Source organism: Macrobrachium nipponense, chromosome 20 (assembly GCF_015104395.2).
Source record: "Macrobrachium nipponense isolate FS-2020 chromosome 20, ASM1510439v2, whole genome shotgun sequence".
Lineage (NCBI taxonomy): Eukaryota > Metazoa > Arthropoda > Malacostraca > Decapoda > Palaemonidae > Macrobrachium > Macrobrachium nipponense.
This window is the reverse complement of record NC_061089.1, coordinates 79649894-79675175: the sequence shown is the minus strand read 5'-3', so window position 1 is coordinate 79675175 and position 25282 is coordinate 79649894. Positions and strand designations below refer to the sequence as shown.

The following is a 25282-nucleotide window of genomic DNA, read 5'->3' as shown; positions in this document are numbered from 1 at the left end:
TCAGGATCTCCAATTTCTCAGTATTTGGAGATAGACTTTCCAAGAGTTTCCTCTTTGAGAACTGACACAAGATCAGTTTTTTCCTGACAGGGACACAAGTTATCGCACAGGCGGCCGTGGCCCTTGTCAGGATAAACTGAAATTGCGGAAGTCTCTAACAAGAACAGACTTCTCATGTCAGGTTATATAGTGGTCGCATGAGCGACTTCTTTCCTGGCAAAAGGAGTTGTTTTGGGAGAAACTTTCTTTGCCAGATCAACCCTCTACTGACAATTATTCTAGAATCGCACAGGCGAACGTAGTTCGTGTCAGGATAAGTGGGTTCTTCTGCTTTATAGTCCTTTACATGGTGAAGAGAACCAATATCGTTAGAAGTCTCTTGTTTTCCTCAACCTTATGAGACAAGTGATAGAAAATATATCGGACTCATAAGTTAATCTGGGTGCAGGTTTTAGAAAGACCTTGGCAACCCCTTTTTTATTGCACGTTTTTGGCTAGTCCCTTGAACAATGCAGCTCCTCTTTCTCCTCTTTCATTGTTATTAACAGGATGTTATATTATCCTACTCCTATGTAAACATATAACAAGGGAGACCTTGTAATGTTTTGGTACTGGAAAAGACTCGTAGGAGCTCTCAGTATTGGGTGAGAGACTCTTTCAAGTATCTGAACCGTACATTACGGCCTGATGTCCTAGGATAGGAATCTTGAATGATTCTCCTCGATCCTGGATCATTTATTAGGAGAATAGGATAATAATAATTTGTTGTTTTGCTGAATAACGATGATAGAATTTTCCGTTCTCTCGTTGCCCACGCACAAGGAAGGGAAGAAAGAATATGAGAGAGAGGTAGCAATTTACGCCATCTTTATTTTATAGAAAGGGGAATAAAATTTAGTCTTTTTTCCCCTACAATATAAACTCTTTACAGAATGTAAGACAAAGAGCGTCAAAGAAAGAGAGGATAATACGTTATGCCTCATTTTAGACTTAGAGAGGTTGGATTCACAGAGGTCACGTTCTTCTCACAGCAAGTTTTTGAAGTCTTTTCCAAGACAGTCTGAATATTCTTTCAGCATCTATTTTTAAATGGACCTTAACAACCTCTCCACTCTGAGTCTGTCTGCGTGCAGACTGACCAGAAGTGGACATGAATGAGAGGATGTTTCAAGGTAATGACAGTAGTCATGAATAAGATATATGATTACTGCAGATCGTGCGAGAGGGAATGAGGAAACTGTCCTCTTCCGATACCTCTGTGAACCACATAGCGGTTTTTTCTTCCCTTTCAGAGGGAAGAATCACCTTGGTATATTTCTGCTATCAAAGAACGCAGTAAAAGGCTATATACTCTGTCTCTATAAAGGGAATTGGAGATAGCAGAGCATTAAGATCTTCGGGATCTTATACAATACCTCTATACGACAAGACTAGGAGATCTTATAATTACAATGGGATCCTATTTGGGCCTCAGATTCCGTTATGACAAGAGGGAACTGCTCCTCATCAATGTTTCTCTTGGTACTAAAGGACCAAAATGACAAGTGAAATTTTGGGCTTGGAATCTGGAATCAAATTCTAGAAAGACTAGGCAATGGGTTCCTGCCAGCATGGTATGTTTGGCAAAAGAACTAAAACCTTTTATTCCTGGATCAACGCTTTCAGATAAAGGATTCGTTGTCCAGGCAATGTATTTACATTCTCATCTACAAAAGGAGATAAGGTTTAAACGTTTGCTGACAGAGTCTTTGGAATACGATGAGGGCTTAAAAAACCACTTCCCAGAAGGTTCGTAGAGATATTTAAAGAGCTAGAAATCAGGAATCCTCCCAATTTCAGCTCAGAATCTCCTTAGACTTCCAGGCTCTTTCCCTGCCTTCGTGCAAGGATAGGGAAGATTTTGCAACAAGAGAACTCTTCAACATGTAGGAAGAGTGCTCGTTAGCAACGGAAGTATCAAGTATGATCCTCCTCGGAGGAAGACTGGTCTCTCGGACTATTAGATTTCCTATCGTCTACTGGATGTAGCTGACTAAAATTACCTCCCCTTGTTACGGAGGCCATAAGCACAAAGTGAAACGCCAGCCAGGCGCGAGGCAACAGCCAGGCGCCAGCCAGGCGCGAGACGCCAGGCAGGCGCGAGGCGCCAGACTGGCGCGAGGAGCCAGGCAGGCGCAAGCCAGGCTCTGGGCTTCATCCAGAAGAGTTCTATTTCAAAGAAAGCCCTGGTCTTCTTTGGAACAGTGGAATCTCTAAAGCACTTCTTGAGTAACTCGACGATTCCTTCAAACAGCTAAGAATTAAAAGCGCTTGAAGTGCGGGCTTTTAACAATTCTTGTTCTTTCCATAACAATATGTCGTGAGAGACATATTAGCTGAAATAACGGGAGATGCAACTCTGTGTTGACTCCTCTTTGCACGAAGGAGATCAAGTGGGCCTATGAGAGATCCTTCTCTCTTTATTTTAAGTGTCCACGGATGCGTTGCTGGGATAGGGAGACGACACTGATCCTTAACTAGTGAATTATTTTTTTATTTTTTTTTTTAACATAAGTGTATTATTTTCTGGGTTTATTTGAAATGAGTTTGGGGATAGCTCTTTTCAAATTAAGCACAAACCCTCGTGTTAGGATCAGGTGATCAGGATCGGTGTTGTGCTCCTTAAAGTATGCCAATAGGCATTGGTGTATTGTCATGTAAGTGGATAAGACCCCATTGACAAATGACCACTAGATTCTGTCAAGTAAGTGGATAAGACCCCATTGACAGATCTACAAGAACTCTTAGCCATAGGTCACATCCTCGCTGAGGCTCTTGAGACGAAGCAGACTACTAGCAATAGCTAGGAAGTCGACCCTTCATCTAAACACATAGGAACCAAGGTTTTATTTATTTATTACCTACAACGTATGTTGTTTACCTGTATATTCAGTAATAGCTGTCTTTTACCCTCCACCAATGGTGTGAATCAGCTATGTATATATCTGACGGGTAAGTTGAATGTATAAAAATGATATTGTTATGATACAATAAAGTTTTATACATACTTACCTGGCAGATATATACATAGCTATTACTCCGTCGTCCGACAGAAATTCGAAATTCGCGGCACACGCGGCAGGTAGGTCAGGTGATCTACCCCCCCGCCGCTGGGTGGCGGGAATAGGAACCATACCCGTTTTTTAATTCATAATTTTTCTTCCAGCTGTCTCCTGAGGGGAGGCTGGGAGGGCCATTTAATTGTATATATCTGCCAGGTAAGTATGTATAAAACTTTATTGTATCATAACAATATCATATTTCATTACTTTGTAACAAGGTCATTTCACAAAGTGTAAAGTTTTATATAGTTAACTTACCCAGTAATTGCATAGCTATTAGTTTCATTCGTTCAGCAGTTAAAATTTTGAAATTCACGGGTTGTGCCAGCATGTTTAGGGGGTAGATGACTTGCTTCTACGCACTTTTGGGGAGAAAGAGAGAGGTACAATGTAGCAAAGAGCTTCAATTTGTTAATAACAGATAATGGGTGAAGTCCAGTGGTTGGCAGCAGTTAATTTTTTGGAATTCTTCATTTTTAGTTGTTCGTTATCACAACAATTTGTGAAGTATTCCTTTATTGTTTACCCCTCAGCATGTTTAGTTAGTGATAGGTGCTTTTGAGACCTTATTATCTAATTACGACTTTTTTTTTCCCAATTTTTTACTATTCAAGATGCCTAACTCGAGTGTATCTAGTTTTAGGTATTGCAGCACAGGCTGTAATACTCATATGACTAAAGAATCCCATGATACATGAAGTGCGTTGCAGACAAAGGACAGACTTGCTCTGTTGATTTAAAATTTCAAGAGTGTGCTGATTGGGAGGTTAAAAAATGGAAAACACTAGATTCTCACTTAAAAAATTGACTAGGGACAAGAAAAGGAAGGCAATTGCTAGCCGGAGAACAGTAAACTCTTAGCTAGTCAAGAATTGTCTTTAGCTAAATCTGATTCTGATGTTCCTGTAATTTCTTAAAATGCTGTGACGCCTATAACTGTCCCATCCCCTCCTTCACCCAGCTCCCTAGTTTCCCAACCCAACACCATGGCCAGCCTCAAGTGCAGAATGGGTAGGAGATTTGAGTTTGTAGTGGAATCAATTGGACTGTTAGCGTCATCAGGGAAAGTCCCATTGAACAGGAAGAGTGAGTCGGAGCACCCTGTAGTGCCCAGTGCTAGTGAAGTGCTTGTGAAGGAAGTGGCTGCTCACCCCAACAGTTCTTCTAGGCCAAGGTCCCTGACATACACAAGGTAGCACAGGAATTCCAGATAGAAGATGCACTCCCTTTAGTGCTTGAGCTCCCAGGTGTAATCGCTGCTTCTTTGGTGCCAAAGCACCCGCTGGTGCCCACACATCAGCTGTCTCAGCGTACATCTCCATTAGTACCTCTCTTCTTATCCTTCCAGTATTCAAGCTCAGGCAGTTAATACTCAAAATAACTGAGCAGCTTCAGAACCTATCCAGAGTAAATTGGATAGCATTTTGAGTCTACTTAAAAAGACTTCATCAACTCCTCAGGCTCCCCCTGGTTTGTCATTGTCTCCAATCTCCTCTGACAAAGAAGAGGAAGTAGACTCTCCCTCTAGGAAACAAAGAAGTCTCCTTACAGCAGAAAGCTTGGCATATAAATGTCAAAGAACTAAAGGCAGTTCATCTCGACCTTCAATTCCTCCAGTTGTAGGTATGCAGCAAGACAGCAACAGTCCACAAAGACAATACGACTGCACTGTCATACATAAAAAATCAAGGGAGAACCCCTCTTTCTCGCTATACCAGACAGCAGAGAAACTTCTCCTCTGGGTGGACCAGAACAACATGAAGGTAGTAACGTGCTTCATCTAAGAGAAGCTCAGTTTACTGGTGGACAATTTGAGTGGACCCTGGACCCTCTAGTGTGCCTAGACCTCTGGAAGTTTTTGGGAAAGCCAGTGTTAGACCTCTTCGCGACCTCCAAAAATTATCGTTTCCTCTTGGCATGGGCAACAGATGCCATGCTGCAGGACTGGACAGACAAAGAACTTTATGTTTTTATGTATGCAACTTACCAAGTAGTTACGTAGCTCTAGTTTCTAAAAACATCGGCAGCTAGAATTTTTGAAATTTGTGGTAGCGCTAGTTTGTTTTGGTCAGGTGATACCCCCTGCCCAATATCGGGGGAGTGAGGAATCAACACTGTATGAAAATCAGTTGTTTCTGCCGGCTGGTGCTGTTAACAGTTTCAGTAGTCAGCGGAATTTTTGAAATTCTTTACCATCGCTCATTGTTGGAGTCATTTGGTGAAGTACTCTTGAAATATTGGTAGCTTTTGTTTTTGGTGATTAGCTATATAGGAATTCAAATAGTTTTAAATATTTTTGCACTGAAATTCACTAGTTTTGAATTGGTCTACATAATGTCAGAGACTAGTACATCTGGGATTAGGTATTGCAGTAAAGGCTGCAATACTAGGATCACTAAGGCTTGTAATGATCCACATTCAGTTTGCACAGGTTGTAGGGGACAGATTTGTACGCCAGATCGAACACATGGAGAATGTATTAATTGGGATCAGAGAACTTGTAAGATCTTGACTAGTTACATGAACAAGTTAGAGAGAGATAAAAAGAGAAAAGCAGCTTCTAGAGCTAAAGCAAAAAGCTTAGTTAGTCAGGAATTGTCTAATGATAATTTGTCTCTTTCTGAACCTTCCCCACCACCTGTCATTCCCAGTCCTAATCTTGGCTCTCTCACACCCGTACCCGATGCTGTGGCCAATTTAGAGGCAAGAGTAGATCAGAAATTTTCGATCATGCTCCAAGCAATGGCGAAATCAGGAGTGTCTGTGAAAACCCTAAAGGACAAGGTAAGTGATGAAGTGAGTGCAGGTGCAAGTGCAAGTGTTGTGGAGGAGGTGGTTGTTCAGCCCACTGATTCTAATAGGCAAAGGTCCCTGTCAAACCCCAGAACCTGGGAGGAGGCATACTGGTAGCCCAAGGGAGGTCAGTGGGGTCTGCCTACGAGCAGTTGCCCCCTCAGGCGATTCTGTTGACAAATCCCAGATCGCAACAGAGCGCCATTGGAAAGGCGTCTCTACAGGAGTACCGCTTTCGTATAGTGCATCCGGCTCCGGGGAGTCCTCTCCCAGGCGCCAGTGGCGATTCCATGACGAGTCCCGTCCATTGATAAGGAGGGCTCGTAAGTTGTCTCCCTCTCCAGTCCCCTGTAAAAAGGCTAGCTCTTTCTGAAAAGAACAGCCTTCGTGTAGTTTTTGGGACTCTTCAGTGAGATTCTCTCAGGATACGGCGGGAGAGGGACATCATAGAGAGAGGATTGCATCCTCTAAGTCTAAGTCGTCGTCAAGGAAGTCTTCCTCTGGCAGACTTTCGGAGGTGAAGAGTACGGGGAAGAGTAAACTTCAGCACCTGTCACACCTCTAATGCTGAAGGTCAGGTAAGACTCCCACCAGTCTCTCCTGTAATTCACGAGACTCCTGAGATACAGGTTCACCGTTCGGAGTATGAGAACCCACCGACTCCCGAGTGCCCATTGGTGCCACAGTTTGCCTACACGCCAGAGCAGTCTTTGGCGCATTGAACTTCCACAGTGACACTAGAGCAACCTTTGGCTCCCGAGTGTCCATTGGCGCCAAGGAATACAGTTGCGACCGAGCGTCCATTAGCGCCTGAACATCCGCTAGTTCCCAAGCGTCCACTAGTGCCCAAGCATCCAGTAGTGCCCGAGCATCCACTAGCGCCCGAGTGTCCATTGGCGCCCAAGCATCCACAGGTATACATGTAACCAAGTGCACAGGGGGACCAGTATGAAGTGCTCAGACAGTCTATGTCATCAATTTCAGTTTCGGGCTTACCAAGAGGACCTCAGGTGATGGCTGCCCCCGATCCATCTCTGTCAGCTATCCAGAATAAGTTAGACAGCATTTTGGGCTTTATTCAATCTGCTGCGCCCCCGATCCAACCTATAGAGACTTTATCACCTATTTCTTCAGCCGAAGGAGAAGAGGAGGATAAAGAATCTTCTCTCACTACCTACAAAGCCTTGCTTTTTTACTTCGTAGAAAATTTTTTGGATTCATTCTCGCCAGTGACTCCCACGTCGCCAGTGTCTTCTTGCATGAGAGACAACCAGGAAGACTCCAGGAAATTATCCAAACTAGTACTTTCCTTTTCAGCTCGAAAAACATTGAAGGAAATTAACCTTTGGCTTGAGGATAAGAAGGATCAAGGCAAAGTTAACTTCAGCTTCCCTCCTTCTCGTCTTTCAACGAGGAGACATTTCTGTTATGAAACCGGAGAAGCTCTCTCTTTGGGTGTGTCTGCCTCCGCCCAGGGAGACTTCTCTGCGCTTATTGACTCGGCGAGAAGATTGGCTTTCAACTCGGCCAAGATCATGTTTACGGCGTCAGAATTAGACCACTTGATTAAAAATATCTTTAGGGTAATTGAAGTTTTTAATTTCCTGGACTGGACAGTAGGAGCCTTGCGACATAAACTCAAGAGTTATTCCATGTTGAATGAGGAAGCCTTTGCGGACATTTTAGGAGTGATCGCCTGTTTAGATAAGGGGATTAGAGACGGATCCGCGGAACTAGCCTCTCTCTTCATGTTAGGCATCCTAAAGAAGAGAGAACTGTGGTGTTCTTTTACATCTAAGGGAATATCTTGTAATCAAAAGTCTGCCTTACTGTATTCGCCCTTGGATACGAAGCACCTGTTTCCTGAGGAGACAGTAGTGCTAATTGCCTCTGAATTGCAGAAGAAAGCAACACAGGATCTTCTCTTGGAATCCAGTAAACATACTAGAGAAAATATTCCTAGTATACGTCCCTTGCCAGCCAGCCGAGGACAAACCTTTTTGGGGAGGGGATTCGGTAGATATTTCCCAAGATCAAGGGGTAGAGCACGTTTCACCCTTAGATCTATTAAAAATCCTCAACCAACCCCTCGACCAAGAAGTAGTGTATCAGTCCTTCGTGCACCAGTAATAGCGAGACTCCATCAAATTTGGGAAGGTTGGGAAGCAAGTGGGGTGGAACCTTGGATCATAAAGGTTTTAAGAGAAGGATATGATATTCCGTTCAAGAGAAAGCCAACCTTATCAGGTTCTTCGATAGCTTTAACAGCTTACTCAGAAAATTCAAAGAAATTCATCGCCCTTTTGGAAGAGGTTTTGTCCCTCTTGCAACAGACAGCAATAGAGTTAGTAGAAGTGCCACTAACCCCAGGTTTTTACAATCGTCTGTTCGTTGTCCCCAAGTCATCTGAGGGATGAAGACCCGTATTGGGCATAAGCACTCTGAACCAGTATGTGCAGAAGACAAAGTTCAAGATGGAGATGAATCAGTCTGTTCTTTCATCAATCCGTCAAGGGGATTGGATAATCTCCATCGATATGGAAGAAGCATATTTTCACATTCCAATACACCAAAACTCAAAGAGGTTTCCACGTTTTGTCTTCAGGAACAAAATACTATACCAATTCAGAGCACTGTGTTTCGGGCTTTCGACTGCATCACAAATGTTCACCCAAGTGCTAGCTCCCATTGCGAAATGGTTACATCTAGTCAGGATAAGGATATCCCTTTACTTGAACGATTGGCTTCTCTGATCACAAACAAAGGAGGTGTGCATGGAGGACCTTCAGAAAACCCTGACTTTAGCTCAGGAACTAGGACTTTTAATAAACAGACGAAAGTCGCAGTTACTCCCCAGTCAGCAACTAGTCTATTTGGGGATGAGGATCAACTCAGTGAGTTTTCGGGCTTTTCCATCCCCACAAAGAATCGAGTCGAGCCTACAGAAGGTAGAGAAATTTCTAGTTCTCCAGGAATGCTCAGCAAAGGAATGGATGAGTCTTTTGGGGGCACTATCCTCAATAGAACAGTTCATGACACTAGGGAGACTTAATATGAGGAACCTACAGTTCTTCCTCAGGGCAAACTGGAACAGAAGGATGTTTCCTGACTCTTTTATGTTCTGTATCACACAAGAAATAAAGGAGGACCTGCAATGGTGGAAGTTAAGAGACGGACTTGCAGAAGGGAGTTCCCTCCTCCCGCTGAACCCCAAGCTAGTGTTCTTTTCAGACGATTCAGATGAAGGTTGGGGAGCGATTCTGGGGGAAAAGGAAGTATCAAGCTTTTGGAATGCACAACAAAAACAGTGGCATATAAATTGGAAGGAACTGACCACCATTGGGGATTGCTGAAGTTTGCGGACGAAGTTCGTAACAAAGTAGTGGCGATACATTTGGGCAGCATGACAGCGCTCTCGTACATAAGGAAAAAGGAGGGACATACTCGTTTTCTCTTTTCAAGATGGCAAGGAGCCTGCTGTTATGGGCAAATTGGAATCATACCACATTATTAACAAGGTTCGTTCAGGGAAAATTCAATGTACTCACAGACAAACTGAGCCGCAGGAGGCAAGTACTTCACACGGAATGGATGATGTACCCAGTGATATGCCTCGAATTGTGGAAACTCGGGGGGAAACCTATGATAGATCTGTTTGCCACAGCAAGAAACCATCGTCTCCCCTTTACTGTTCACCAGCCCCAGACCCGAAAGCATGGTTGACAGATGCGATGCTTTTGGACTGGTCAAACAAGGACTTGTACTCTTTTCCTCCATTCAAGATGGTGAGAGAAGTCATCAACAAATTCGGAACACATCACAACCTTTCGATGACTCTCAGTGCTCCATTCTGATCATTACAGGAATGGTTCCCAGGTCTTTAGAACTTCTAGTGGATTGGCCAAGGTTACTTCCTCAGAGAACAGATCTACTCAGACCCCACTTCAGAAGGTTCCATTAAGGACTATCCACTCTGTCCCTAACCGCTTACAGACTGTCCGACAACTCGTACGAGGGAAGGGGTTTTCAAGACAAACGGCAAGAGCTATTACTCAGTGCAGAAGGGAATCCTCAAGTAAAGTCTACCAGGCAAAGTGGACTGTGTTTAGAGCCTGGTGTAAAGAACATAATGTTTCGTATCAAAGGTTATAAGACAGTGTTGGGATCTGTTTTCAAGCACAGAGGATTGGAAGTATTGACGAATAGAGATCTTGCAGATCTCATTAAATCCTTCTATATAGAAAAACCCAAGGGTTCGAAGATATTATATTGGAACCTAGATGTAGTACTCAAGTGGCTGTCAGAAACTCCGTGTGAGCCGTTGCAAAGAGCATCGTTGAGAGATTTGACGAGAAAGACCCTATTCCTAGTAGCCCTGTCTACAGCTAAAAGAGTGAGTGAAATAAATGCCATGGACAAGAGAATAGGATTTGCACAGGGTAATGCGGTTTGCGCATTAACCTTGGGGTTTTTAGCCAAAAACGAGATTCCGTCCAAACTGTGGCTTCGTTCGTTCAGTATCAAAAACCTCATGGACTTAGTAGGACCAGAAGAAGAAGAGAGGTTACTCTGCCCGGTCAGAGCTCTGAAATGTTATTTACAAAGGACAGAGAAAATTAGGGGTCCATCTGATCATTTATGGTGTTCGGTAAGGAATCCTGCACACCCGTTGTCTAAAAACACCATGGTGTTTTTCTTACGTATTTTAATTGTAGATGCTCCTTCACAAGTGAAAGAAACACCTTAATAAACTTAAAGTGAAAGCTCACGATGTAAGACCAGTGGCAACCTCTCAGTCGTTTAAACCTCGTTTAAACACAGTCTCTCTTTGGACTCTATTATACAAGCAAAGTACAGCATTGGAAATGTAAATCAGTGTTCGCCTTGCATTACTTGTGTGATATTGAAACAGTCTATGAAAATTGCAGTACCCTGGGTCCGTATTTAGCGATGGGCACAGCACTGGGTAAGGGTGCGTAGGATCTTTGGCATAGTTCAGTAGGTCTGTCGTTGGAATCTGGTGAAAACTAACTGGTGGAGGAGGCCCTTTCCTCCATTTCCACCCCAGACCTTTTGATACAATACTGTGAGCCCATGAACTGAAGGTCCAATGGTCCCGGGAGAGATACAGTCTCCCGCCCACCTGCGGAGCCTCACTGACTGGTTGAGGTCTTACTTCCTCTGCCTCCTCTGAAGCCTCTGTCTCTAGAGCCAGCTCTCTGTCGGATGGCACCTCTGGCTCTGCTACTCCTTGCATGCCTATTGAAGCCTCAAAACGCCCCTTGTGATTTAAAGGAGGCGTTGAAAGCTGGGGAAGTTACAAGGGCGGTCGAACTCAAAGGCTGTAGAGTCGGTTGACTCTGTAGCAGAACGAACTGTTGATGTGGCTGTGCCTTAGATGTCGAAGGCTTGTTGATCTGGGAGACAGGAACAGCTTGCACTACTGTCTGAGGCTGAGAGGACTGGAAAGGTTGGTACTTCCTAGGCCTCTTCCTACCTTTTGATTGTGGTCCGGGTGTCTCAAACTTCCTTTTGAAGGGAAGTCCCCAACGGACACGAAGGTTCTGGTTAGCTCTGGCCGCCTTGCTGTAAGAGATGTAAGAGAGGATGCTGTTAACCATGTCCTCGGGAAAGAGGTTGGCACCCCAGATCGACGCCTTTATGAGCCTGTTCGGTTCATGCCTGATGGAAGCATTAGCAAAGACATGCTTCCTGCAGGCTCGTCTAGCCACTATAAAGTCATACAGGTCTGATTGAAAAGCCTGTAACAGTGACTTTGTCAGGACCTGGAATAGAGGCTCTTCTGCAAAGGTCGTAGCAGTCAACTCTGCAGCGGTGACTGAGTTAATTGACCTGCTCAGCCTGCATCTTGCTTCAAATTCCGCCTTAATCATGGGGGTTCGAAATTTTAGGCAAATGTTCACTGAATTGTGTGGAGGCACACTCCGGGTCGAGTTTGCCCACCATAAACGTTGCCGGAGCACCAGCCCAACACACACCCATTCTGTGAGGGTGCAGACCCATGCAGACTGAGCCTGGTCCCTAGGGTAGATAACCGTCTCTTTCGGGACTTTGTCTACCCTGACCAGCGCTTCCTTGGCTAGTCTAGCATAGCCCGGGAAGGGAAATTGAAGGCCCGCTGGGAAGAACTCATAGTCTTTCACCGGCCGGGTTCCGCTACCTTCAATGGTAGGCTTGCCCTCTGAGAACGGGGCATGCAGAGCCAACCGCCACGGGTTGCTGTTTTCGAATGGCGGAAGCTTGGAAGCGTCCGGCACCGCAAAGAACTGCGATGTGTTTCCGGACTGGAGGAATCCGGTCACCAATTCCTCCTGGGCCTGTAACCTCTGGGTCAGAGACATGATGGATTGACCCGAAGTCTCGAGACCTGAGGAGAGTTGAGTGGACATCGATTCGAGTCTCGAGTCCACTACTTCGCTCATCTTCCGCATGAGAAGATTCGCGAAAGCCTCCTGGTCGAAGCCAGACTCTGCCAGTCTGGCTTTGGAAGACTTAGCTCTCAACCCCTTGGGTGGGGGAGTAGCTTTATCCAAGGAAGTCGAAGGCTTGGGAGCTGATGACGACCTGGCGGAGCCTACCGGGGAAGGATTGGTTGGTTTAGCCACCTTCGGCAGGGATCTCGTCTTCAAGGTTTTGACCTTGGGGATTACTGAGCCCAACCTATTCCAAGTGGGGATGGACTTCGTAGGGAAGCCCTGGAAGGAAGGAGGAGAAGAAGGAGTAGGGCTAAAAGGAAGACTACCTGCCTCACTTACCTCCCTATCTACCTCCTGTTCCTCAGTGGCCATAGGCTCTCAGTGTAGGCTGGTGGCTGCCACTTTCTCCGTGACAATATCACACAAGACCTCTTGGTCGGCGGGGGGAGGGGGGTTGAGTCTCCTGGCAGATATGCTCGATGATGGGATCCACTACTGCCGCCGGTAATGCTGCCGAAACTGGAACGTTAGGGTAGAGGAGAGTGCACAGCTCCTCCGACAGCATGTAGGGTTGGCCGGATTTCACGTTCCTGCCGAAGCCCCCTACCCAGGCTTTAAGGGCCGTCATCGAGGAAGACTTGAGCGCCAGACTAACCTTTAAGAAATAACCAAATTAGGTTCCCCAGTGTCGGGGAATTTTCCCCAAACCAAAAGTGTAACAAAAATTTCTCAGAAACAATGAGACGAGTATGTTGTCGTAGCACACTGTACAGGCTTCCAGGTGCCAAACCGCACTTTCCTCCACATGGATGGTGCAGTTGGCATGGGACCGGTAGACCTCATGCCCGTACGGCCTGTACAGAACGGCCGGACAACCCGTCACCTGGCAACGGACCATCTGTAAGTTGAAAAGGCAAATGAGTATCATCAGATAATGCTGCCGGAGTTAATTCCGGCGGTATGAGTACACTTCAACTAGATACTTAATCAGTTAAAGGCAAAATCAGGAATAATTTTCAACTTACTTGTTATTAATAAAGCTCTGGATGTCTCCGCCTGCTCTGGAATCCATACTTAGGATCGTCAAAGCTATAACAAGCGGAGAGGACCTGATACGAGCAGAACAGGGGAACAAGGTAAAACCTAAGCCTGAGTCTTATTGCACCGAAGCAGAGTAATGAAACCTAACCAATTGTAGGCACATTCTCTGAGCCCAGTTCCGCCCCCATCGGAGTGGGGAACAGCGACAGCATAGAAGATGGAAAACAGAGCGGCTGGAACAACGGTGCGTGAAACTCCGGTGTATACTTTCTGGCGTGTGTGATGGTAGACCACACTCGTCGGAACAAATACGGGCCCGGAGGTATACCAACAGAGGCTAAATAAAACATTCTCTAACATAATCTCTAAAAGACTTCGCCTACTCCGGAATCCATAATCTCGTTATCACAATAGTAAAAGCCGGTGGGGTCGGGCTGATACGAGCAGAACAGGGAAATTAGGTAAAACCTAGGCCTGGGTCTGATCGCACCGGGGAAGAGAAGCAGTTCTTAGGTAATTAGAAACGCAGCTCTAAGCCCAGTTCCGCCCCCACATGGGTGGGGAGGCAGCGATAACATAGAGAACAGAAAACAGAGCAGCAGAGCAGTGGTACGTACAATCCGGCGTATAGCCTACTGGTTGGTGTGGTGGTAGACCCCACCTGGCCAGAGGACCCACAGGCCCGGAGACATATCAATAGAGATTACATAATCTACTAATCACCCAATCTCCTCCGACTAATCCCCTGGATTAAGCTGTACGCTCTAGCTGTCGTTCATCGGTAGGATTACTTGAGCAGCGAGCTAGCTAGGCAGCGCCGGAACAAGTCCGGGGCAGGGGTAGGGGGGAGTGTCTGGAGGAGAGTGGACGAGTCATGATCGCCTGGCCATAGCAACTGATCAGTGACCAACCACCTCTCGGGAGCCGTAACTAGCCTACCACTAAAGGGGCAGAAGACAGTAGGCCAACTGACAACCTAAAGGGGGCAAAGGCCCAGGCTACACACAACATGACAAATCATAAAATAATTGATGAGGAATTACTGGAAGAACTGCGAAAGGAGGGAGGGGGGGGAACGCACCCAGCTAAGGACCCAGTCTAACCCTCCAAGATCGGTATAGATCCGGTCAGGTAGGCTAGCATGGCCTCCAAAGGATGTCATGAAGAGGATGGATAGAACCTAACTCAACCCTCCAAAATCGAATCTTCCGATCTGGTCAGGTACAATAGGTCTAGGCCCTACAAACATGGCACGAGAGAGACTCTCTGTCCTTGACCACCCTCCAAGCAAACATAACTGCCTGGTCAGGAGGTGGTAAGGGTGGGGCCGTAAGGGTGGAGGGGCATAAGACAGCCTGGCCTACCTTCCAAAACCTAGCCTAGGTCTGGTCGGGTAGGCTAGGGAAGGACATCGCGAAGGACTTCCAACCTCAACAAAAGTAAAACAATTATCTGAATAGTTTATCACAAAAGTGCCTATAATCGAGTGCATTACTGACTAAAATCGAAAAACACACTAAAAGTATACATGCATGAGTACCACGAGAGAGAGAGAGGAATCGTCCTCTCTCAAAAACTGGCGTACTGCTAGGCTAGCCTAGAAGCCAAAACACACTACTCGCGCATAACATATGAAGTATAAAACTGTACGTACGAAGGGGAACCAACACGCTCCTGAGAGGCTGAGGATAACAAAGGGTGCCCCAAAACGCTAAAAATGAAAGATAATCGTAAAAGAAAAAAGCCTCAGAGTACGTCAGCAGCGAGTTGTGCCCTACAATAGACTAAAGACGTTAGGATAAAACTCGTAAAACTAATGCTCCAGAAAACGACAGGAGCAAGAATAATGAAAAGGCATACAAAAACAGTAGTCTTAAAAGTGAAGTGCTAAACGGTGGGCAAAATCCATCACAAGATAACAACTGGGAGAATTATGCACGCCGCGAATGATGCACCCAAAGGGACTTAATAAAGGGCTAAAAAGGGGGTGCATCGTGCCCTCACGAGATTCAAAAACGAAAAAAGGGATTTTGACGGAGGAAAAATCTATTTCTGGGCAAGGACCTGTGTCGTCCAGTGAAATTATTCCTTAGCACTCATTTCTAGGGTATAAATATTCCTATTAATACCAGAGAAAAAAGCTAATATGGAAATGCCAGAGTATTCTGGCTGGCTCACCTTATTTAAGGTGTTGGTATGGTATCTGGGGCGAGTGAAACCACTACCAGAGGTCCCTTGCCATTTAGTCTCTTCCTCCTTCAATATCCCTCATCTACAGAGGAGCCGATCTAAGCTCCACTACTCGCTACCACTACAGCTAGCGCCTCGGATCTCATTCCTGGAGATAGCACCCAAGCTTGGGCCAAATAGGGAGGGAAAAAAGAAAAAGGGGTGGGATTTCACTGGGCAACACAGGTCCTTGCCCAGAAATAGATTTTTCCTCTGTCAAAATCCCTTTTCTGGGCTCAGCCTGCGTCGCTCCGTGAAATAGTACCAGAGAATTGGCCCCACAAGCTTGGAAGAAAGGATGTATACAATTAACTAAGTTTAAGGTAAATTAAAACTCTATTAAGATTAAATGCTATAATTTAGATAAATAAGTTACAGTAATGAGTAACAAGAAGTTTAAATGAACCTTAAAGCTAACTATGTACCTCATAGGGCTAAGAAGCCCGTTGAAGCTTATACAATACAAATAGTGCGAACTAGCAAACTAGTCCCAGATACAAAACAAAACTGAAATCCATTACAAATATTTACATTATGTGCTATCCAAGGTACAGTACGACTAACAATGACGACTGAGCTACAGCAAGAATGCTAGCGAGGCAGGTAGGAGAGAGAGATGTAAGGAGAGACATAGAATAAACTACTTACTACTAAGTTAAGCAATGTCAGGGAAAACTGTGTTTCCGGCTCCCACTGCTGGAAATTTAAGGGCTCCTAAGGACTTTAAATAGTGGTGTTTGAATACTGTCTGAGATTTCCAGCCTGTGTACTACTTCAGATCATCAAAATTCATATGTTGAAAATAATTAATAGAAGTGGCTACTGCCATAACATCATGTGCCTGTGGGAAGGATTGTGGGTTAGCCTGTTTTATAAAGTATAAAATCTGTTGTCTAATTCCTTTTAAGGAAATAGTGCCACCTTTTTCCCTAATGAACAGAGGACCTGAAGATATCAGGGCAGTTCTGCTTAAATATGCTCTTAGTGAATTAACTGGACATAAGGACGGGTCCTGTGGAAGTGGGCAAAGTTTCCATGGGGCCCACCTATCCTGTAGGTCCTCATTTTTAGCTAGGAATTGACGATCTGGAGAAAGTAACACTTCTCCTGAAGGGAGAAACTCTGTATGATCTGGTTCTCTAGATAGAGCCGACAGTTCAGAAATTCTGGCTCCTGAGGCCAAACTTATTAGGAATAATGTTTTCCTTAACCCCTTCGCCACCGGCCTGCTGCATTGCTGCAAATGCTTGCATACCGCATGAGACCCCCTGTCGACCGCGAGTAGCAATCATTACTTGCTCCCACTAAATTTTATGTTATTCATATTTTTCCTTTATATTCTTATGTGAAAACATTGTGTGTACGGATATCAATGAATATTTTTTACCACATTGTCAAAAAAATTACAAAAAATATAGTAAGAATATCGGAAAAAATAGGAATATTTAGTGGAAAAAGTAATTGCAGAAGTAGGAACTGTTATAAAGTAGTAGAAATAGTAGTAAGGTAATAGAAATAAAGTAGCAGAAAAAGTAGTACAGTAGTAGTAAAATAGTAGTAGTGGTAATAGCAGTACTAGTTTTCTTACTGAAACAGTTATTCCTAGGTTTCATACAGAAACTGCATATACATCAATGAATGTTTACGGCACTGGTAATAATAATAATAAAACAGTAATAATAATAATAATGATGATAAAAGCAACAGCATCTCGTGACCAATACGTATATACGTATGTTGCAGTTTATTTACCCCCATTATCATCAACAAGCTATAAAAAACACATCTCATCACATGTAACAGGCCTCCATGCATCACGTAAGCAGGTAAAATCTGGTGTGTAAGCAGGAATCCCATTGCCACCCTCCGTGAATCAGGGGGGAGCTGGGTCTTGGCGCAAGTCACAAGATGGATCAGTTATGAACCGACAGCCTTCATCGACAAGAGGTTCAATGTCTTCCAAACACTCGTTGTCACTGTCAACCTCTAAGAAATTATCACTATAATCATCATCTGATAGATTTGGCAGGTACTCAGACCCTGACTCTGAAACACTATCATCTGACATGATACTGAAAAAAAAAACATATAAAATAACTGCAATCAAAAGGGAAAAAGGTTTAGAATTAAAATCTACATGGTTTACGGACAAAATCGTATTCATCCTTCTCAGATAATAGCCTGAGGCGCACTGGCATATGTTGGCCAGTACCCCTCCTAATATCCCATATGAAAATGACGTCATGACGTCCATCGGACGCTCATTGGTTAGAATGAATTGTGGGTGGAGCTTCAGCACCTCTCTCGTACACAATACTGTGTCTGGAAACCATCCAAGCCGAAGAAAACGCTTTGCTTTTCGAGGAGGGATGAAAGACGTACATGCGTACGTCCTGGTCTTTTATTACTGTACTGTAAAAAACGTACATGTGTACGTCCCAGTGCTGAAGGGGTTAAGAGAGCTATATAATCACATGAGTCGTTATTAGTGTCGGAGGCCAATTTAAGGACATCATTTAAGAACCATGAGACCGACTCGGGTCTCTCAGATGGTCTGAGTCTAGCACAAGCCTTGGGATAGATAAAAATTTTAATCTGTTAGATCTATTTTGAATCCAAATTGGAAGATCTTCTTAAGAGCCGATTTGGTAGTAGTAATGGTACTAGCTGCTAATCTTTTCTCGAACAATGTTCTGAAAAAGGTTATGGCCAGATTCATGGTCATGGTTTGTGCATTTGAGTCCTTCTGAAATACAGCTAGTTTCTTTACTGCTGAGTCGTATTGACGCAAGGTCGATTCTCATTTGTCAGATTCTAAGAACCTGATGTTTTGAGGATCGATGTTGGCATCTTTCTGAGCTGCAAACTTCATGAAGTCCATAAAGTTAGGGCTTTCTGAATTCCTGAGGAAGCGGACACACATTTGTACTAGTTGTGTCAATTTGGGATTGGGAATCTGTTGAGGTCGGAGTCCCAAGTCCAGTAGAAGAGGGAACCAATTGCTCTTGGGCCAATTGGGGGCTATTAGAGCGATGTGACCCTTGAATGTCCTGAGTTTGTTCAGGATTTTCAAGAGAAGATTCACTGGAGGGAAGAGGTAAATTTTCTTCCACACATTCCAATCTATAGCCATCACGTCCGTGGCGTAAGCCAGAGGGTCCAGGTTGGGAGCCACATAACAAGGAAGTTTGTGGTTCGACTCTGTGGCAAAGAGATCTACCTGAAGCCCTGGTACTTGTTGACAGACCCATTTGAATGACTCCTTGTCCAATGTCCACTCCGACTCTAGCGGAACTGACCGTGATAGCGCATCTGCCACCACGTTCCTTACTCCCGCTAGGTGAGTGGCTGACAGGTGCCATTTGTTCCTGTCTGCCAGGGAAAATATGGCTATCATGACATGGTTCACGTGGCTCGATTTGGAGCCACCCCTGTTAATGCAGTGGACTACCACTGCACTGTCAAATACCAACTTGATATGAGACTTCTTGGCTGGATGAAGCTTTTTCAGGGTGAGGAACACTGCCATAGCTTCAGTACAAAATGGTAGGGACCAGGTTCCCTGTACCTTTTTGTACTGTGAGTAGCCTCCCCAGCTGCTTAGTGAGGCTTCTGTGTGGATCACTAAAGCCGGCGGAGGGAATTGACAGATTCTTGATCTCCGTCCAAGGGCAGAGTCTCTTTCGTAAGATTGCGGGATGGGGGCAAGCTTGTCCCGGGATCTTTTGTTTGCTCTTGATCGCCAAACCCGGTTTATGTCCTTTAGTTTGGCTTTCAGAAGAACGTCCGTTACTGAAGCAAATTGGAGTGTACCCAAGATCCTTTCCTGGTTCCTCCGGGACGTCTGTTTGCTCTTGAGAAATTGTCTTGTGGCTTTGGCTATTTCTCTCCTTTTCAACGGCGGTATTGGTAGAATATGAGAGTTTAAGTCCCATTGGATTCCTAGCCATTGGAAACGGGACTCCGGCGTTAGCCGGGATTTGATTCTGTTTATCTGGAAACCTAGATGTTCCAGAAACCGGATTACTATGACCGTCGCCTTGCGGCATGCTTCGATGCTTGTGGCCCACACGAGCCAATTGTCTAGATAGGCTACTAGCATTATTCCCTGAGACCTTAGTTCTTGAACAACTGTCTCCACCAACTTTGTAAATACCCTGGGAGCTATGTTGAGCCCGAATGGCATCACTTTGAAGGAGTAGGCCTTCTTTCCCAGTCTGAAGCCTAGGAACGGGCGGAAGTGTCTCGCTACCGGAACATGATAGTAGGCATCTGTAAGATCTATAGAGGTGGTGACGGCCCCACGGGGAAGTAAGGTCCGCACCTGTGCAACGGTTGGCATCTGGAACCTGTTGCAGTGAATGAATAAGTTCAGACAGGATAAGTCTAGAATTATTCTTCACTTCTTGGAGTTGTTTTTTTTTTCTTTTTTTTTTCTTTTTTTTTGTACGCTGAACAAGTGACCTTGAAATTTTAAATTCTTGACTCTTGATATACTCCTTTTTGAAGGAGTTCTTGGTAATACTCTACCAATTCTGCTGTTGGTTCTTGATAAAAGGTGTTGGATGGAGGGGGGCCTTGAAGCCAACTCCACCCTAGACCTTTGGACACAATCCTTTGGGCCCATTTGCTGAACCTCCACTGATGCCGATAGAGATACAGCCTCCCTCCTACCTGGGGATTCTCACTGGTTTGTGGAAGGATGTCCACCTCGTCCTCCACGGAACCCCTGCCTCGGCTCATGGCTCTTCCGGCGCCTTGGTGACGGAAGGAGCCTCTAGCTCTGCTACCCCTGCCAAACCTATTGAAGGCTTGAAACGGCTGAGTTTCAAATGCCGGGTTGTAAGCAGGAGAGACAGCATAGGAGGTTGAAGCCTGTGCTTGCTGAGACGGTTGCGTCAACAGCACAAACTGCTGTTGTGGCTGCGCCTTGGAGGTTGATGGTTGCGGTACCTGAGATACCGGAACCGCCTCTTCTTTGACTTGGGATTCGTTCCGGCGGACTCCGGTTTTCGTTTGGAAACAAGTCCCCAACGAACCCTTAGGCTCTAGTTGAACCTAGCCGCCTCGCAGTGCACTTCGTTCACTACGGAGGCTGCGAAAAGGTCAGTGCCCCATATAGATGAGGCGATCAGTCTGTTGGGCTCGTGGCGGGTCGTAGCTTCCGCCAGCACGTGCTTCTTACAATTCCGCCGAGCTATGACGAAATCATACAAGTCACATTGCATCGAATACAATAGTGACTTGGCAATGATTTTAAATTGCGCCTCTTCTCCGTAGATAAGAGACGATACCTCTGTCATAGTCAGGGAATTGAGAGACCTGCTGAGCCTCATCCTGGCGTCATATTCGGTCTGTATGAGGCCTTCAGATAGCCTCTAGGTAACCTTTTGCTGAAAAGCGTGATACCGCAGTCTGGCTTAAGCTTACCTACCGAGAAAGTGGCTGGAAGGTCCATCCAGTGATCGGCAGTTCCGGGGAGCAGAAGGGAAGTCGGTTCTGTTTCCCGGAGCTGAGGCATAAGCTCGTCTTTCATGGCTGCCTGTAATGTTAACTCTGCCACCTTAGACATGAATGGTATAGGCATGTCCTCGTCTACGGTGAATATCGTAAACGGGCTCTTGAATGCAGTAACCTTGGTGTTAGTGCATTGCCACTCTTCTAGGTTACGTATCCATGCCTGTTGGGCTTGGTCCCGGGTAAGGATTACCATCTCCTTCGGGACCTTGTCTTCCCTCCTCATAGCTACTTCCATCAGTCGGACATAGCCTATGAAAGGGGGCTGGAGTCCTTCCGGATAGAACTCGAAGTCCTCAATCCTTTGAGTTCCACAGCCCTCACTCGTAAGCATGCCCACTACAAATGGAGTGTGTGCGGCAACCCTCCATGGGTTGTTCGGCTTGAAGGGAGGAAGGGTAGACGAATCCGGCATTGGCAAGCTGTGGGCTGCTTGCCCGTATTGCGCAAGTCCTGTCGCCATATTGTCCTGGAGACCAGCCATGAGGTTCTCTTGGGTGACTAGTCTATCCGAAATGGATTGGATAGACTGCCCTGATGCTTCTATGGTGGAGGATAGTTGAGCAAACATTTCTTGGAACTTGGACTGAACCAAGTTCCCGACCATGCTGTCCATCTGCTGCATAATATTTGTGGAAATATTTGCAGAGAAAGGATCGGGATCGAAGGGGGAAGGCTCTGCCTTCTCCTTAGGAACCTTGGACCTAGACCCCTTAGCAGAGGATGCCTCGGGGTCAGAGGAGGAGGGTTGAGCCTTCTCCTTAGAAGTCTTGGTCCTCGACCCTTTTGAAGGGAGAGTCAACTTTGCCTTGTCAGCTCCGGGATGGTGAGCCGGAAACTTAGCGACATGGCCGGTTCCTTACTTATTGAACAGGGACTTTTATAGCGATTTGTAGTCTCGCTTGCCTTTAATTTTAGGGATCGCCGAAGTGGACTTCAGTCTGACTGACTGAAGTCCCCCGGTGAATCCCTGGAAAGAGGTAGAAGTGGAAGGAGAAGCAGCTCTAGATGGGCTCAAGGAAAGCCCTTGAGCCCCTACAGTACCTGCCTCACCAACACTCTTACCGTGACCCATGTCGTCCACAGCCATTGGCTCGAGGTCCAGGTCAAGAGCTGCTACATCTTCCGCGACCTCTTGAGTGGCCGCCTCCTCCGGGGGGTTGTGCGACCGCTTCTTGAATAGTAGCGATCAAGGGAGCTGCCACTTTGGGGTCCACCGCTGAAGTACTCTTCCCTCCGGGGAAGATAGAGTGGCCAACTCCTTGGAAAGGATGTAGGGTTGGCCCTTGGCAACGTTACGGCCAAACCCACCTACCCAGGCCTTCAGGGTGGTTAAGGCAGCATCCCGGACCTCTTGAACGCCCTCAGAGGAATCTTGGTCCACTAACTCGTAGCAGATCAAGCAGTTCTCGTGGTGCCAGACCATGGACTCATTGAGGCAGACCGCACAGGTGGCGTGAGTCCGGCAGACCTCGTGCCCACAGGGATCCTGGAGGACAGCATTGCAGCCTACATCCAAGCAATGGGTAACCTGTAAGTCAAATGATACATGAGTATCATCGTCAACCTTCTGGACTAGGTCCGTGGTTTTGATATGCCATTGACGCCGGAGTACTTCAGCGTTAACAAACAATATTACAATAAAATATGACCCAGTCTGCACCTGCTCTGTTGCCGTGCACCTGTCGAAGCATCCGGCAGGGGTAGTAGGAAAAGGCTTGAAACAGCCGGAGTTAAAACTTTTACATGGAATCAGGATAACAAGCTATTCCCATTACGCCGGAGTAAGGAGTAGTCCAAACAGACACCGGATGTGGAGCAGGAGGTGACCAGGTGGAGAGTTGAAATACATGGCGGAGTTTGACACTCCACCGTAGTAAATAACTTATAACTAGAACAGGGTGGAAGTTAATACCTGGCGGAGTTAGACAACTCCGCCGTCGTAAAAACTTAGACTAATAGCAATGGATGTCATTATGTGTAATAAAACATGCATGCAACATAGGGTATCCCTTGAAAAAGGCCGGAGCCTCAATACATGAAAGTCAGCTATCCTAATATCGGGCCTGGCTTACGGTGGGGTCCTGAACCCGCCGGAGCGGAGTGAGGATGGGCTGAATATATAGCGAGAGGGATACTTGACCAGCAAGCCGAGGAGAACCGAGCTCCACCAAGCCTGGTGGCCAACCAAGGCTCGGCTGAGCAGGGCTCCCCCCTACTCCCAGGGAGAGTACGGCAGGGTAGCGGGCCAGCTCACCGAGTTTCCTCCCAGACGCCTCCCCCTATCCCCCCTAGAGGGGGGGGTGCTCGGATGCCTGAGACAGCGTGAGCGAGCGTCACTCCACCAAGGTGGGTGAGATGGAGGGGACTGGGAGGGGTCAGAAGTGGGGTGGCTCGTACGCGGTCGCCTGGAAATACTCTCGGCCGGGTGAACAGACATGGGGTGAGGAAGGCCAGGCGATCAAAGGAGGCCTATAGGCCAACTGATGCCGTCTCAATGAACATATAACACATAAAATAACTATCCTGTCCTAACACGGGGGGAAAGGAAGTAAAAATGAAGTGAGAGAAAAAGAACTGAGTCCTAGAGAAGCTGGGCTAAAGCCAATCGAGAAGATTGGGCAAAAGCTTGGCAACTCCGAGCAGCTAGCCTAGATGTCGTGACGAAATAATCGAGGGGCAAGCGGCCAGGGTGGCTCGAGGACGATAGGGCGAAAGGACCAGGGTATTCCGCACAAAGGGTGCCTGAAGGAGAGGTAATCTAACAACTAGAAAGATACATGCATGTATGACAATCTAAACTGGAAGGCTAACTGGTAGGCTATGAACCGAGAGCATGTGCTCGGTCGAAGGCTATCCCCCGTGAACGGACTAATAAAATCCGAATAATATTAAGAATAATATTAACGTCAATCAAATGCATCATTGATAATCCAAGTATGGTACTGCTAAACAATGCATCGAGCCCAATAGGTATAGGAGACCAATTGGAGCACATAAACAAAGCAACACGAGGTAGCGAGCCGAGCATGGCGGCGCGGGAACGGTGCCGCATGGGACGCCATCCTATAAAAACCTAATTAATTTGGTTTATCATGCCAAAGGTAGATCCTAAAAAGTGTCAACCATTAATAGTAGGACTTAACTTGGATGCAGCAACAGCTTGACGTTCCATGATGAAAGAAAAAGGAGGATATTCCAGAAACACGATCACAAGCGAAGAAACGCGTGCAGCGTGAATCGTGCTATCAAAAGGAATGAGATCCGAGGCGTTAGCCATAGTGGTAGCAAGTAGTGGGGCTTAGATTGGCTCCTCTGTAGATGAGGGATATTGAAGGAGGAAGAGACTAAATGGCAAGGGACCTCTGGTAGTGGTTTCACTCGCCCCAGATACCATACCGACACCTTAAATAAGGTGAGCGAGCCAGAATACTCTGGCATATCCATATTAGCTTTTTTCTCTGATATTAATAGCAATATTTTTACCCTAGAAATGAGTGCTAAGGAATCATTTCATGGAGCGACACAGGCTGAGCCCAGAAATGGAATATGTACTCAACTTAGATGAAGAAGCTTGGGGCACTTGGGCAGACATGCTTCGCCAAAAAACTCTTCTTGAGGACAGTTAGAAAAGCGCATGCGTACACTAGATGTGCTAATACAGGAATGAAGCGTTTGGGCAGTTGTAGTAGTAGCAAGCGGAAGGTAGATGTAGGGTAGACGTAACGGCACCTATCTAGAGAGGGGTTTTGAGAGGAGTCTTCTCATTGGCAGAATATCTGTGGTAGTGGTTTCCACTCGCCCTTGTCTTATACCGACACCCTTTTTGGGTGAGCGAGCTGGAGGTAGTAACTTCAGCATTCCATTTAGCTTTTTTCTCTGGTATATTTAGCATCTATTTATACCTAGAAATGTGTCCTACAGGAACATTTCACCGGCCGACACAGATCGAACCCAGAATAATGTTTTGCAGTAGATATATGTCCATGTATCCCACCTCCTAGCAATATGGGAATCAGCTATGTAATTACTGAGTTTACTGGGTAAGTTACATACATAAAAATGATATTTTTATAATAAAAAGTTTTATATATACTTACCCAGTAATTGCATGATCAGAGCCCTCCCTCCTCCCCTCTCTTGGACATAAGGGCATAAACAAAT

General features: G+C 45.8%; 1 protein-coding gene across 4 annotated transcripts in view; it reads left to right on the top strand.

Annotated features, from left to right (window-relative positions):
* Positions 1 to 25282, top strand: part of LOC135195346 (dmX-like protein 2) — a 572993-nt gene that overhangs the window by 405867 nt on the left and 141844 nt on the right. The window lies entirely within an intron of this gene.